This window comes from Protopterus annectens, chromosome 11.part0, assembly GCF_019279795.1.
Source record: "Protopterus annectens isolate FY-2018-M chromosome 11.part0, PAN1.0, whole genome shotgun sequence".
Lineage (NCBI taxonomy): Eukaryota > Metazoa > Chordata > Ceratodontiformes > Protopteridae > Protopterus > Protopterus annectens.
The window spans coordinates 1,528,376,209-1,528,393,972 of record NC_056745.1 but is presented as its reverse complement, the minus strand read 5'-3'; positions in this window follow the sequence as shown (position 1 = coordinate 1,528,393,972).

The window sequence follows — 17,764 nt, the reverse complement described above, 5'->3', positions numbered from 1 at the left end:
CTGTCCAATCAGGGACTGTCCATGGCACTTTGGGACAGCAGGTAACCCTGGTGACCATGCCCATGTCGCTGCTGGGGTTTCCACCTTTTCCATTTTCCGATCTGGGATATTTCCGGGACTCACATCTGCCTTTACAGGCTGACACATACAAACGGTCACTATATAGCATAGAAATTCACTTGTTTGCCTAAATAATTTGCTTATTATTGTGGCAATTTCCTTGCTTATTCTGTTTATTGTGTCATTTCGGTATTTCTGTTACAGAAATAACCAATTCATGCTACCATTACATTACATACGGGATATCATTGTGTCCTACAATCGTAGCACATCAGCCATTTCTAATACGTATTTTCGGGACACAACTGTCCATGGAGAGACTGCCCCAACCAAAGTGGGACAGGTGGTGACCTTAGTCGCTGCTCCTATGTCGGTGCGGCGCGCTGACATGCGGCTGTACACCTTCTCTGAGTGTAAACACTGACAGTGCATTGCGGGACGAAGGCGGTCTTATGCGTATCCTTTGCTCCTTGGACGGGTACACTTATGCCTTCGTGGCTTCTATTTGCTTCTCCGTTAATTTGGAACGGGGACTATGTTGCGTACTGTACGTGCGTTTCATTCTGCACGGGACCTGGCTGCTGCCATTACTATTGTGGGCGGGCCATGGCTGTCAGCACATTAGGTTGCTCACCTCATGCCGGCTTAGACACGCCTCCAGACGCATCCTACCTGGGCTCACTCACGTACACTACGCACGTGTCTGTGATTCCGGTGCACTCTCATTAATATGTATATGGCACTACTGCGCCGGATATTCCATGCACCGCCGGCGCAGGCCTTACGCCGGCCTTGCGCCGAGCTTCATGAATCCCGGGGAACGTTTTTATTTTGGCCCAAACTGAGTTAATAACCCCCCCATCTTGGCAATATACATTTATTTCACCAATTTTAAAACCTAATAAAGATCCAACTAGATGTTCTTCATATCGACCCATCTCATTACTTAATGTTGATTATAAAATGTTTATGAGTATTTTTGCTGATAGATTGAAGACAATCATCCCCGGCATTATAGATATAGATCAGACGGGCTTCATTGTAAATAGAAATACTTTTGATAATATAAGAAGAACTTTAACATTAATTGATTTTGCAAATAGGAAAAAGAAAGATTTAACACTTATTAGTCTTGATATAGGTTCAGTATTTGATTCAGTGAGTTGGGACTATCTGTTTACCTTACTGAAATGCACAAACTTCTCTGATGCATTTGTAAATTTAATTGAGCATTTATACAAAGGAACGCTGGCTTATATTAAGGTAGGAACATATGTTTCACAAAAAATACCCATTCTTAAAGGTACAAAGCAAGGATGTCCACTTTCTCCACTATTATTCACTTTAGTAATGGAGCCTTGGGCTAATTTGATTAGAAACAGTACTGACATAGAGGGTTTTGAAATAGACGAAAATACAACATCAAAAATTCAACTTTTTGCAGATGATGTTCTAATTACATCAGCAGGATCTAATTCTGCTATGCAGACTTTATTTGATAAAATGATGAATTTTAAAAGTATTTCTGGTTTAATATTCAATGAAGAAAAACTAAAATACTACGTATATATACACGAAAATATTCTCATTAGTGATTTTACTAAATATGTACCCAATTCAGGTCAGATAACTTATTTAGGTATAATACTATCTAAAGATATTAAATCTATTATATATAATAACTATAATACCTGTTTTCTTAATATACAAAATCTTTTAATACCTGGAATAATATGTTTTTACTATGGAGGAGAGACTTACAATTATTAAAATTATAATATTCCCCAAGATTTTATACTTAATACAATCAATAATACTTTCACCTACAAAAATAATTATCAAGAAAGTGAATACACTAATGTTAAATTTCTTATCGGCACCTAATAGACCTAGGATTGCATTAAAGAAACATACTAATAGCTGGTCTCAAGGGGTATTTCTTTTCCAGACTTTAATTTATATATTATCTCTTCTATTATAAAAGTTATTACTTTATTAATAGATCAGTCATATATCGCAAAATGGAAAGATTATTGGGAGCTAATTAGTATGCACTTCATGAAAATCTCCTTAACACATAAAAATATGATTGTAAATAACTCCATGTTGTGGTTGCTAAAGGAATTTTGTACTTCACCTATTACACCTAAACATATGGTTTGTTACCCATTAAATATTATTATTAGTTATCGTAACTTTATATTCATGCACCCTAAGTATAGGGAATGGAATTTTATTGTATTCCCTATAATGTATACTCAGGGTATGCTTATGTCATCTACTTCTGAAGGAGCTAATTTAGCTATAGATAATGATCTAAAGTACTGGTATCAGCTGATATCTGATAATAAAGTTAAAAATCTAGATTTCTTAAAACAAGAATTTGATCTAAGAGAAACTTGCTGGTTAGAGGTTCAGATCTTTAGACAACATCTCATCGATAGAATAGATCTAATGTCTATAACAGTTAAAGAATCTATTCCAAAACTGATTGATTACTTGATATTAAATTTACAGCATAAAGTTTCTGATAAAGGTAAACTTTCATATATACATAAAATTATCAGACAAGAAACTTTTACAGTGTAGATTCATACTGGAATTATTTCACCTCTATTAATGGGGACCCACCAACTCAACAAGATAAACAATATATATTGAATCTGCTTATAGAACTACATCTTCCATTGTCTGGAGACTTTATACATGGAAATTTTTACATAGATCTTTTTATACACCTTTGATGATGAATAAAATAAATAATAAAGATAATCTATGTAAGAGATGTAATGTAGAAATTAATGCTGACTGGGCTCATATGTTTTATGACTGTATGAAGTTGAAAGAATACTGGAAGTCAATTAATGAATTTTTGCAGGCTCTTTTTACAGATAATTTCATTGTTTCTACGTCTCTTATATTATTCAACACACCTGTACCTCAATGTGTTAAAAAGATGAAGCTTCCCTTGTTATGGTCTATCCTAGCAGTGGCCAGGAAAATAATAACTAGAAATTGGATTTCAGATACACCTCCTTCGTTCAATGAATTTAAAAATGTTATGAATATAATGTGCCATATGGAAATAAGCACAATTAGAATGAGAACAACTAGAAAAACATCATATTATATTGTATGGGATAATTTACAAAATTTGTTAAAAAAATTCTAATTTCAATAGCACGGTATTTTAATTTAATTAATTGATCTGATTGTAGTGGATGTCTTTGTAAATACTTTAGTTGTTTTGTTGAATATTATAATAATACCTATTTTTAATTACTTGTATAAAATTGTTATGATATTTCTCTTATATGTTAAAACAATAAACCTGTTTTGAAAAAAAAAAGAAAATTTAAAGAGCTAGGAAATTATTTTTAATTTGTCTTTATAATGTTTACTAAATTGATGTTAGTCACTGACTTGTTTAATGGATTGCGAGTCATGTACAAGATGGACTACTGAATGTTATTTCTGTTTACCTGGGTTTGCTGAATTTCTTTTATTAGTACTAATTTGAAATAAAGGAAAGAAAGGGAAGGGAAATCTCTGTTTTTGGACAAGGGAGGAGAAGCTTAAGAGTATTCTAACTACCCCGAGAACTCTCTAAGACGCTCTAAATGCTATTTGATTAATACTTACCTAAGGTAAGTCTTGATTACCACATGGGTACCTACACATTCATTCTAGACCTGATGTGATTACCCATTCTAGAAGCAGGATGTGCTCTATGCAGGGTGGGAATTGTCAGGGTGATCATAGTTCATTCTTAGACTCTGCTTTGTAAATCTATAGATATGTAAAAGCACTGCACACTAGAATGTAGGGCGCCTCTACTCAGAGTCAGGATACCACTGATAAGCCATGTCTTTTCATAAGTGTAAGTTGAAGTTGGTGAGCTGAAGAGTGGGAAAGTAAAGGAAGACAGTACACCTACAGTAAATTCATATTTCATTGGTAATCGCTCATGGTCTCCTACAGAGTCCTTTTAGTCAAATTATTTTAGTAATATTCTATTTGTTGTTGGCTTATTTAGTCTATGCTCCTCTGCTGCATTAATTTATCCAAAATGACATATCTGACATGCTTGGGATCTCCTACGGGTAACTAAATAGTAGATATTTTCTAAGTCAACATAATAACTGTTTCACTACTAACATTCCATCCTGATATATCAAATACTATAGAATAATAATAGAATAATATAGAATTTCATATCTCTTTTAAGAAAATTTTCCATATAATAATTTGACATATGGAGCTCACTTGATATTGTTGGTTAAAGGTATAAGTGATAATCCAATAGATCTATCTTTATCTATTGGATTAGGAATAATTTTCCTTCCATGTTTAAGGGGAAATTCATATTTACTTGTATTTGATACTTTAGAATTAATGTTTTATAGAAGTACCTTTTTAAAGCCTGACCAGAATTTCACCCTATTTGTATTTAAAGAAGAAAGAACATTATTTATTTAGTTATTTGCAGTTGGTTAACCAGGATAGTCCATTGGGCCAAAATAACCCGTTTTCAATGGAGTCCTGGGGAGAAAAGCTCCAAAACAAAGGTTACAAAAAGATTACAGCAGTTTACAATTTCAATTATCTGTAGGTTAAAGACAAAGCTTCAAAACATTGGTAACAAAAAGATTACAGCAGTTTACAATTTTAGTCATTTGTCGGTTCAAGACAAAACAGATTAAGCATTTACAATGCAATTTTTAGGTTTCATTTTGTAGAAAACCTAGATTTAAGCAGGTGCAATAAAAATTTTTAGGTTAAATTTTGTAGAAAAACAAAGCATTGCTGTAGTAAATAAATAGTTTCTTGAGTGGAATAGTAGGATTAGAAAATTAGAAGAGGTTATTTACAGTTGGCTTATTATTTGGTGTTTGGTAATATATGATAGTTGCCTGTAGGAAGTGGAGAATAGGCTATGAGGGATGGGACAGGAGCATTCCCATGAGGATTTTAGATGTGAGTGCAGTGATTTTTTAAAAGCCGGGAGGTTGGTGGGGATACAGATGGAGGGAGGGAGGGAGTTCCATAGGCATGCCAAGGCAAAGGACAGGAGGTTTTGTCCTGGAGAGTGAAGGGGTTTGTACAGCTCTATTAGGTTGTGGTTGTTAGATCTTAGGAGTCTTTGTGGCAGGTGCATTTTAAAGGTAGAGCTGAGGGAGGGACAGAGGGAGGAATGAAAAATGAGTTTGTGAGCAAAAGTGAGCTGAGTATAGGAGAGATAGTTGGAAAGCTCTAGCCAGTTAAGTTTGTGGAGAGATGCACAGTGATGGGTAGATGATTTGTGGCTAGTGGCAAATTTGGCAATTTTATTATAACAAGAGGATAGTTTTGTTTTGAGAGATGATTGTAGGTTTGTTAGGAGAGGGGGACCATAAAGGAGGGAAGGGATGAGAAATGTAGTAGCGAGAGGGAGCTTAGTAGATGTAGTGAGGAATCGATTGTGTCGATAGAACATGCCAAGTTTTTGGTGTTTTTTTTTATGTTTAGTTGTAGGTGGCTATTGAATTTAAGCTGGTCATCAATCTGGACTCCTAGTAGTTTGGTTTCAGATACCAGTTCAAGTGGTGTGTTATTCAGGCTAGTGATGGAGAATAGTTTTCTATCAATGGCATTGGTTTTTGAGGGGGTAAATACCATAAGTTTGGTTTTTGATGCATTGAGTGCTAGATGATTGCCTTTCATCCACTGTTCTGTGGTAGAGAAGGCGTCTTGAGTCAGTTTTAAGGGAGTGGGGATGGATGTGGCTGCACAAATAATTGTAGAATCATCTGCATATTGAATAAATTTAGCATGAGGGACTGAGTGGAAGAAATCATTTATGAATATATTGAAGAGGAGAGGACCCAAAATGGAACCCTGGGGGATACCAGTGGGTATGTTACGGAAAGAGGAGATGGCTTTTCTCCACTTGACAGCTTGTTGCCTGTTAGAGAGATAGCTGGTGAACCAAATGAGAGAGGAAGGGGATAGGTTTAGGTTAGATAGTTTAGTTAGGAGAAGGTTGTGAGAGATAGTATCGAAGGCCTTAGAGAGGTCAAGAAGGAGGGTAGATACAGTACAGCCAGAATCTCTGGCTTTATTTACAGTTTCCAGGAAGGTGAGGAGGGCAGTCATGGTGCTGTGATTGGGTCTGAATATGTGTTGTGTGGAAGTTAGTAAGTTATTATCTAAGAGATAGGGAAGGAGTTGAAGATGGATACATTTCTCTAGAAGTTTTGATATTGGAGAGAGGATGGCGGTGGGACGAAAGTTACTAATATAGTTATTATTGCCTCCTTTGTGCAAGGGAATGATGAAAGCCCTTTTCCAGCATTTGGGTACGAGACCTTCTTGGACAGAGTGATTGATTAGGATGCTGATGGGGAAGGCAATGGTTTAGGCAGCTATGCTGAGGAAGGATGAGGGAATGTTATTGGGGGCATTGGTGCATGGTTTTTGCTTTTGCAGGAGTTTTCTTATGGTAGAAGTAGGAATGGGTTTTATAGAGAATGATAAAACGTAACAGAGAGTGCAAAAAACTGGCGAAAAGGATGTACTTATTAACAGTTTTAAATGCACTTTCTTTTATTAGAAAAAATCTTCTGATAACATAACAGCATGAACGCCTTGTATTACATTTGCATTTTCGTCCGAAAATACCCAGACTTCATCAGATTATAGTTTCATAGTTTAGTACTAGGCTATCTGCCCTGGGGCATTTATAAGCCTAGCCATAGTGATGTGGCTTTTGCCACCCCATGTAATGGTACAAAAGTGTACAGAATAGATTTAGAATACTGTGCCTCTGTCTAGTAGTGACACAGAGATGACCCTGGGGTAAACCTACGATCTCCCATCCACTCGTCAAGATTTCGCTTGAAGAGAGTCAGTAAGGGGCTCTGCCTAACATGAACTGGGATTCTGTTCCAGAGTATGGGAAGCCTCTGAGTTATGAATCTGTCCCTCCAGCATGTCCTATTCATATTTGTGCTGAGGTTTAAATCTTTAGCTCTCGTGGTTCTGATGGATTTGGATTTTTTGAGGTGGAGCATGTCCATCAATTCCTGATTGGACATGGCCTTGTACGTCAGGCACAGATCACCTCTGAGTAGGCGGTATGCTACTGAATAGAGCTGGAGTTTCTTTAGTCTGGCAGCATATGACATATGTTGGAGACCCTTGATCCTCTTGGTGAGGTACTTTTGGGGTCCCTCTAGCTGTTGCAAGTGCCGGGTGAGGTACATACCAAATGGGGCATTGTACTCAATCATGGGCCTGATAAGGGAGGAGTATAGGGGTACAATGACCTCCTTTGATCTGGATGTGAATCCCTTCATGATAAGGTGGGCAAGGTAGAAAGTCTTTCTAACCACTTTGGCAACGTGGGTGTCAAATGAGAGGTCACTATCGACTTGGGTCCCCAGGTCTCTGATTACTTTTTCCGTACTCAGTGGGTTACTGTCTATGTGATAATTTGTGGGTACTTTGTTTTTCCCAAAGGGGATGACTATAAATTTTTTGGCATTTAGTTTAAGGCCATGACTCCGGCACCAGTTGTCCGTTTCAGTGAGGCCTTTCTGTAGGATGTATGTGTCAGCTGGTGTATTGACTATGGCGCCTAGTTTGCAGTCATCTGTGAACTTTGTCAGCCACAACCCTCCCATGTTTGCTTTCACATCTGAGAAACAAATGCCAAACAAGAGGGGTCCCAGGACAGAGCCCTGTGGGATACCATTTGTGACGGGCTTTGAGTCTGACATGGCTCCAGTGATTTTGACTTTATGGGTTCTATCCTTTAGCCAGTTTGCAACCCATCTTGTGACATATGGATTTACATTTAAGCTGTTGAGCTTGTCTATGATGCCTGAGTGGGGTATTGTGTCGAAAGCTTTAGCCAAGTCCAGGTAGGCTGTATGGACTGCTTTGCACTGAACCTGTCTGCCAGAATGTTGGCAATATCTGTGGGTTCAGTGTAGTTTTTGTCATTGTGAACTAACTCTGAGCATATCTGAGGGTTTCCGCCCAGGTTTCTAACATAGCAGAAGAAGGCCTTGTGGTTATCTTTAGTGTCCATAGCGATTTTTCTCTCAAAGTTGGCCTTGGATGTTTTTATGAGAGAACGTAGCTTTCTATTAGTGCTGATCAGAGATGCCTTCTCTTTATGGGATTTTGCTCTGTCGTGCAGTAGCTTCTTTCTTTTGTTATACAATTTGTTTATGGCTGGGGTCGACGCCTGCCCTTGGTGGAGAGGGTCTTGGTTTTATTTGGGATTGCATGATCCATGCATTCTTGGAGATGTCTGTAGAAAGCATTTGTGAAGGATTCAGCATTGTGGGATGTGGTTTCCACTGGCCCAGTGGGCTTAAAGGATACCATCTCAGTCTTAAGAAGTGTAAAGTCGGCTTCTGAGAAGTTTTTCACTGTAGTCTTTGTGTTGGTGGTGGAGATGGGATATGTATATCCAGGGTGATTAGTTTGTGGTCAGATCTCACTAGTGAGGGGTATACTTCTGGTGTGGAGCACTTTGTCCCCATGTTTGTGATGATCAGGTCTAGTATATTATCTCCCCTTGTGGGAGAGGTGACTAGCTGTTCCATTGCATTTGAATTTCTGAATTCCAGGAACCTTTGGGCTAGGGCGTTTGGGCTAGAATAATGCACCCAGTCTATGTTAGGGTAGTTGAAGTCTCCCAATATGATGGTGTTTGGTGAGACATTCCTATCCTCTAATGTCTTCAGGGAAGGCTGAATGGGGTTCCTGAGATTGGGAGGGTGGTCTATAACATGCTACAGTTGTATAGCAGTTTTGCCTATGGTTAGTTGCACCTGGATGGTCTCTGATGCTTCATGTGGTGCCACTAACCTGGAGGTTTGGGTGTCCTTGATGAATATGGACACTCTCCCTCCCTTTTTGGTTTGGCCCGAGTTTTGGGGCCGAAAAGCATGATACGAGGTATAGCCTGGTAGCACTGTGGTGCTCTCAGGAGCCTTGAACCAGGTTTCAGTTACTGCACAGACATTGATGTTCTTCATACTGAGGAGTGCTTCGAGAGCCTGCATCTTAAGATTTAGACTTCTGGCGTTGAGCAGCATTACCCTTAATTTTTTTTTCCATTTTTGTTTTCTAAGGAGGTGGGCTTGTCTTTTGAGCCTTGCCTAAAAAAGGCACTATGGGGGTGGCAAGAGACTTAGCCAATATCCGGAAGCCCAGTGGTGACAGATGCAAGCCGTCCCTTGCGAAGCAGTGTGGCTTGTCCAGCATGTCATCCCAAGCAGACAGACATTGGATCCCCCTAGAATGACACAAGTAATTGAGCCAATTATTAAAGCTGATCATCTTGTCTTTGTATTGTGGCATCATTCTTGGTGAGGGCAAGATGCTGCTCAGGGTCAGGGTCATACCAGCCTGGGCTACATAATCAGAGAGCTCCTCTATGTCTCTTTTCATGTAGTCCAGGGAGGTATGTCTTAGGTCATTCACACCGGCATGGACAATGACGGAGTCATATTTGTACTTGCTTTGGAGTGACCTGAGTGCGTGTGTTATGTGGCGGATCCTAGCTTCCGATAGGCAGCTCACCATTACCCTCTCCTTGTTCAGCCTGGTAAGTGGAACGTCAGTGTGTCTGACTATAAAGTCACCTATTACTAGTGTATCAGGCATGGTGTTTGGCCTTAAGGGCTGTGATTGTTTGACACACTGATTTATTGAAGTATGTGTTGGATGTGTTATGTTTTGAGGTGGTGGATTTTTGGGTGTCTGCTTTGGGAGCCTCTGTTGTTTTGGTAAGTTTTTTGTTAGAGTATGTCTTTGTGTTATTATGTGTTTGGTTTGCAGTTGTGGTAGGTCTATGTGGGACTGGGTTTGCTGTGTGTGTGGTTACCTTCTCCTCCTGTCTGGTCTTGCCAGTCCTGAGTTGAGAGAGTTCTGCCTCCAGTTTGGCTATATAGTTGCATCTCTCACATGTATTTGTGTTTGTTGGGAGGAGGAGAGGGTTGTCTGTGTACATGAGACAATTGTAGCATTGTCTCAAGATTCCCAGATTAACCAGCTGAACCGGAGAGGATGCTAGTAATCTACCACTCGACATGCTAGAATATTATAAGGGAGTGCTGTGCCTTTAAGGGAAGTGGGTACTCACAGGGGTGGTAGGTGGATGTAGTGCTTACTTTAGTTTGAGAGTGCTTACTTAGAAGAGAGGTTTTGAGAACAAATGCTAGGCTTATAATAAAGCGAGTAGACTGATTATTATAAGAGTAGAGCTTTCTTAAGGGAAAATTTGAAGATCAGACTTGGCGGAGCCAGAAAAAGTTTAACCTTGTTTAACCAGTGCTGCGCTATGTGCACAATTGCGCAAAGCAGCGCAAACACAGATTTTAAACAGGGAACTTCAAAAGAGCTAGAAATGGTCCAACACAACCAATTACTACAAGCTCTTGTGCTGAGGTCACTCATTCAGGGACAGATAGGTTGCTCAAGGCTCCCCACTCCCACTGGTGAGCAAAGAAACTTCCTTCTATCCAAGTAAGGCAATGGACAACACAGGAACTACACCACAGCCCAGAATACAGCAAAGCCTGTATACTGGTCTAAACTAGTCGAGGAGAGGTGGGAAAACAAGGATATTTTTTGTTTTTTTTTGTTTTTGAGATAGAAAGCACACAGAAATACAGGAAACAGTAATAAATCAGTTACACAGGCTAGCACACTTTAGTGGGCAGCCTCAACAGTTAAATTTAACAAACAACGTTCAACCAATTTTCGACCAAATGTAACTAAGTGCAGATAATATATAATGCAACAAACAGCTAAAAAAACAGTTTAAGCTTATTCAAAGTAAGCAAGAGAAGGAATTTTAGGTAAAATCAGCAAAAAAATACTTAAATCAGGAAAGTAGTCGCATTTCTCAGTTCTCTGCTGCTAGGACCACTCTGCAGGACCGCGAGGAGCTGTTTCTGAGTAGTATAGCCAGAAGAAAATGCTCAGAGGTGGATTTTAAACAGGGAACTTCAAAAGAGCTAGAAATGGTCCAAAACAACCAATTCCTACAAGCTCTTGTGCTGAGGTCACTCCTTCAGGGACAGATAGGCTGCTCAAGGCTCCCCACTCCCACTGGTGAGCAAAGAAACTTCCTTCTATCCAAGTAAGGCAATGGACAACATAGGAACTACACCACAGCCCAGAATACAGCAAAGCCTGTATACTGGTCTAAACTAGTTGAGGAGAGGCGGGAAAACAAGGGTATTTTTTTTTGTTTTTTTTGTTTTTGAGATAGAAAGCACACAGAAATGCAGGAAACAGTAATAACTCAGTTACACGGGCTAGTACACTTTAGTGGGCAGCCTCAACAGTTAAATTTAACAAACAAACAAACAACTTTCGACCAGATACAAGCCTCCCAACTCATTAATTATATTTATAATGTTTCTACATTTTAAAACCAATAAAATTCAATTTTGTATTTCAAACGGCCAAATAACCTGTTTGAATGAACTCATAAATATTAAAACCTTTGTTATACATGCCATTTAAATTTCTGTTTCATTTTACAATATAATCTAATTACCATAAAATATAAAATCAAACTATTGTACTTCAATAGGTGAATATATCTGTTTTAGTATTATATAAAATAAATAAAAATATGTATGTGGAAATTCTATAAAATAGTGATTTAGTTGATCAAAAACATAAACCTAGATTCGTAGGTTTATGTTTTATATAGAGAATGGTGGGAGTTGAGAGACTGGAGATGAAGGGGGTGACAAGAGGGTGGATGCAGAATAGGGGGTATTGTGTTATTAGAGAAGGATGAGGTTAGTTTGGAAATAGTGTCTATGAAAAAGAGTTGAATTGGGTGGCCAGATCTATATCTAGTGCTTTTGGGTCTGGGCTTGGGTTTTCCACTGAGTGAGGTTTTCGGAGGGTAGTGATGCCTTTCCAGAATTTTTGACAATTGGTTTTATGGTTGTTTTGGAGTAAGGAGAAGTAATTCTGTTGATCTGTTGTGATACGCTTTTTAGCTGTATTGCGAAGTGTTTTGAATTCATTAAGGGTGGTGGGAGTTTTGTTTCTTTGGTAACGTGCCCAGATTTTGTCTCTAAGTTGCATGGCAGTTGGTGTGTTTTTTGTTAGCCAGGGGTCAGTATTGTTTCTTATTCTTTTGGTTTTTATAGGGGCAAAACTATCAAGCAGTTTTAGGAAAGTTGTATTGAAGTGTGCAACAGCTTTATCCAGGGGTAGAGTTTCTAGAGGGTTCCAATTTATCGCTTTTAGGGAGTCTGAGAAGGTTATTGGGTTGAAGTTTTTTAGGTAGCGAGTGCTGATGTAATTATGAGTTACTTGTAATGGAGAAGAGAGACATCTTGTGAAAATGGGAAGGTGATCACTGAGGGAATCAGGAAGAGTTCCACTATCAGGGTAGTAGTGGGGGTGAGAGACTAAGATACAGTCTAGGGTACTGCCACTGGAGAAGTCTTTAGAGAGCCTGGTAGTGAGGTTGATGAGCTGAGAGTATTTATATAGGTTGATGTTTAGGGGGTGTGTAATGGAATGAATGGAAGACCAATTAATATTTGTGTCTCCCATGATAATAGTTTCATTACTGATTTTGGTAGAAAGCCAGGATAGGATATCCTCAAGTACTGAGATATTGTCTCCAGGGGGGATGTAAAGTGAGGCTATGCATATATTTTTGTGTTTATTTAATTGAAATAGAGCTAACACTAATTCTGCATTGGAGAAGTGAGGAATGGGTTTGTTATAGGGAGTAATGGATAGGGAGGATGAATAGAGTAGAGCTACCCCACCACCTTTTTGTGGGCCCTGTCTTTTCTGATGATAGAGTAGTTTGGTGGTACTATTTCAGCATCTTTTATATGAGGTTTTAACCAGGTTCAGAGATAGCTAAGATGTCAGGTTTGTTGTGGAGAAGCCAGACATGGAGGTTGGGGATTTTGTTAGCTATGCTTTGGGCATTTAGAGAAGCTAGTAGGATGGATTTAGATGTAGAGGAAATGGTGTTTGGGCCTGTGCTAGGGTGTATATCTCCAGATAGAAGTATGGTTGTTAGGTGTTGGATTATGCTGATGAGGTGTTTGGATTGCCTTGTTTGTTTGTTGTATATTATCAGATTTGTGTGGATATTGGAGGTTAGCGAGAGGCTAGAGAGTTTATAAGTAGTGCTTAGTTTGTAGTGAAAAAATAGATGGATGTTAATGGGATACAGTCCAGGGGAGAGTGAGACAAATGAGTGTAAGTGAGTTGAAGGGAGTGAGTTGGTTGTGTGAAGGAATGGTGTGTGATTTGTGGAGTTGGGCTGGGTAAGGTAGTGGATATAAATAAGGTTCAGAAGTAGTAGTAGTTGAATTGAGAATAATATAAGTTTTGTAAGCAAGTTGACGCTTTGATAAAGTAGAATATATAGTGTAGGGAAAGGCTTAGAATAGATATTGTGTTATTAAATATGAAGGGAAGTGTTAGGAGATGGGTTGTAGGCAGGGGGTAGGAAGAAGATGGTGGTGAAAGGGGTGGAGTGTAATAGGTAGAGAGGAAGTAGGAGATGATTGTGGTGAGTAGGGGAGGGTGTAATAGGTAGAGCGGAAGTAGGAGTGGTTAGGTGAGTATAAGTGTAGATGCACTGGGGTGGGTGGAATTTAGGGGTAGGGTAGGGGAGCGGAGTGAGCCCGCAGGGCGAACAGAGCGGGTAACACCCAAGGAAGGTAGGCAGCAGGACAGTGTGAAAAACAGTCAGTCTGGTGATGGTAAGTACAGAGGAAAATAAGCAGGGTGGTTAATGGGATTCTTGGAATGCAGTACGAAGGGAAAGGAGAACTCAGATTCCAGAGGTGGAGATGGGTAGAACTGTTACTTAGCAGTTAAGAGAGAGAATACTATTAATATGTTATCTTGTAGTGCATGGGAAGGAGTGAGGGAAAAAGGGGCTATAGCTGGGAAGACACTGCCGATAGGTGTAGGGAGGAAGATGGCTCTGATATAGGGAAAAAGAAGCCAGGGATGAGGCAGGTATGAGGGGAGTTCACAGTAAGAAGGGTATGGCTGCAGGCAATTCTGGCTGGGATCCTTTACTAGCACCAGGCAAGTAATAGAACAATTTCTCAAGCAAATTGCAGTAGGGATAGTAGCATGTTACATACTTTCTTTAATCCTTTAACTCTCTTTTCTGGGAGAAAGATAGGACTGTCCCTGTAGGGAGTCAGGCACACAGAGTGAGACTTGCTATAATGAGAATGACCTTGGATATCCAGAAGGGCTGGACCAGTAGGCAAAGCAAGCTTAGGAGAAGAAAGTTGAGAGTTTCTTTAATCCTTTAACTCTCTCTTCTGGGAGAAAGATAGGACTGTCCCTGTAGGGAGTCAGGCAAACAGAGTGAGACTTACTATCCTGAGAATGGCCTTGGATATCCAGAAGGGCTGGGCCAGTAGGCAAAGTGAGCTTAGAAGAAGAAAGCTGAAGAGTGGGAGTGGGGAATAGCAGGCCAGGAACACACAACAGCCATGAGAGGAACCAGGGATTTAAAGTTCAACTTACTCTCCCAAGTTTACACACATAAAAATAACATTCAATGTAATCAGAGAATATGGTATAACTACTATAATCAAAATAAAAAAAGAAGAAAAATGTTTCTTCCAACAATAACTTGAAATAGATTTAACATTCTTATCATTAAATACTAATGGCTTAAATAATGCAAATAAAAGATCAAACTTACTGTTTTGTCTTTCAGCTTTTCTCGGTTAGGGGTCACCACAATATTTAAATCTAAATAAGGCACAAGTAGTATTTCTCCAGGAAATGCAATTTAAGACTAATGATAGCTTTATTTGGAACCCTAAGGACTATACAATCTTAGCTCAAGCCTCCTATAGAACAAAGACAAAAGGAGTATCAATTCTCTGGAAGAAAAACATAATCACTCCAAAAGTTATTTATAAATATGAAGACAAAAAAGGTTTACTAGTGTTTGTTATAATTAAATTTAATAACAGAATATGGACCTTAGCTAATCTGTATTGGGTCCCAGGAATTGGAGCAGGAACAGTTAAAAACACCTAGAATGTATTTCCAACAATTATAAAGGAAATCCTATACTGGGAGGATATTTTAATTGCACCTTAGAAGCTTCTGAAATCACCAAGAAGTCTTTTTGCATAGCAACTATTTCAAAATTCTTAAAAAGATGGATTGATTCATTTCATTTAATAGACACTTTTAAAGTAAAAGATGATAAATCCTTATTTTCCCATAAAGACCATAGATTTGGAACACAAACCAGAATAGACAAATTATCCATAGTTCAAGATTTACAAACAAAAATCCTCAACTTCTCAATAGGTCCATGCCCCTTCTCAGATCATGTCTCTCTCATAATGAAGCTCCAAATAGAGTTTAAGCCTTTAATCCTTTCAACTAGAATTCCACCATATATCATGAAAATTAAGGAATTCAGACCCTGGATGTTGTCAGAACTATAATTATTTTTTGAAATTAATAATACAACAGAAATCAGTAGCATTATGGTTTGGGACTCATTTAAAGTGTATTTATTTGGTAAGACCCTTAGCTGGTACAAAAACAAAGTTAGAGAGTGGGAATCTGAATCATTAGACTTGCAAACCAGACTCTTGACAGCAAAATCTAAAAAAATCAGAATTGTCCAGAAGTCAAAAAAGAAATAGAGGAATTAAATAAAAAAATATAATGAAATTCTAACACACAAATAAAACCTTCTAAGACAACACTGAGTAATCATTACATCAATTCTTTTAGGAAACTTATCAATGCAAACATAGATCTAAAACTTTGGTTTGACCTTTTAACCCCATTTACCATCACCAAGAACTTTCCTCACAAAATATATAGGGAAACAGTAACCTCATGGGAACAAAATGGATTCTTATGCTGGTTTCAATGTGTAAATAAATTAAATGTTTTAGATATACATATGATAAAAACTGCTTACAATATTCCAACATAGGACTGGTTAACCTTACAAAGCATTCTAATGTACACTCAAGATTTATCCATATTAATTAATAAGTCCTTATTTAAAGATATTTCAAATCTAATCAGTTTTCTGTTTGAATTTATATATAATAGTTGTGAAAGGAAAAATTCCATTTTAAATCTATATAAAGAGTTAATAACATATAAAGCAATTCCCAAACCATCACTGGTAGTTCTTAACAAAAGGTCAATCACTGCAATTAACAGAAGAATTTAAAACTAACATCTTACTATCAGTTAATTACACCTCTAACACAGAGTACTGGAAAATATTTAACTAAAAATACTTACATAGAGCATTTTTAACACCAGAGAGAATTAAAAAGATTAGTACTACTACAAATGGTTTGATCAGCACTACTACAAATGGTTTGATCAGTACTACTACAAATGGTTTGATCAGCACTACTACAAATGGTTTGATCAGCACTACTACAGATGGTTTGATCAGCACTACTACAGATGGTTTGATCAGTACTACTACAGATGGTTTGATCAGCACTACTACAAATGGTTTGATCAGTACTACTACAAATGGTTTGATCAGTACTACCACAAATGGTTTGATCAGTACTACTACAGATGGTTTGATCAGTACTACTACAAATGGTTTGATCAGTACTACTACAAATGGTTTAATCAGCACTACTACAAATGGTTTGATCAGTACTACTACAAATGGTTTGATCAGTACTACTACAAATGTTTTTTGCTGGAGGTGTGAAAAGTCAAATAAAGCAGACTGGATTCATATTTTTATGAATATAATAAAATTAAATCATATTGGAATGGAATCAATCATTTTTTACAAGCTTTATTTAATGAATCCTTTACCTTAACTAAAGCATTGATTGCACTAAATGTAAATGAAGGTCCCTACCTAATAAGACAAATATGTATTTGCTATGGATAATACTTGGTATATCTAGAAAATGCGTAACCAGAAGGTGGAATTCAAATACACCCCCAACCTTAGAAGAATTCTACACTTTACTGAAGACAACTACATTGATGTAAATGAAAATCATAGAACTACAAATCTATCCCAGGCCATTGGTAAATAATCCTTGGAAGAAAGTTATATCTTTGTTGGACACTTTGCAATAATCAATATTGTATCTCTGATAACTGATCAGTTAATTCTATATTTAATAACATACAGTGCATATAAGTGAAAGTCAGACTATTGTAAATATTGTATATAGTTGTTTAAAATTATATTTAAACATATTATGTAAATATTATTTTAATTGAAAATAAAAAAGGGGAAAAAATAACAGTGTTGCAGCAATGCTTTTAGCTAGATCAAACTAGACTGAATCCTTCTGCCACAAAGAAAACAGCTTGGCCTCTCTAGACAAAAGATTTCCATACAAGCTCAAAAGGTCACGAACAGTAACAGATAATCAGCTCGGCATAATATTAGGACAGTACCTCGCAGGATGCGCAGTAGCAAATCCTGCCCTAACCATGCCTCCAGCCTGGCAATGGCCAGTGGCCTGTTGAAACTGCTGAATATTCATTTCGGTGCCAAAATCAATATTGATGGCCATATGTGCACCAAAGGAAGCGCAAGGTCCTAACATATAATTTTGTAAAATATAACACAGTGACTGTCACAAACCTAACATTCACTTTGCAAGACAAAAAAGTGGAATTCTTGAGGTTATCATAACCA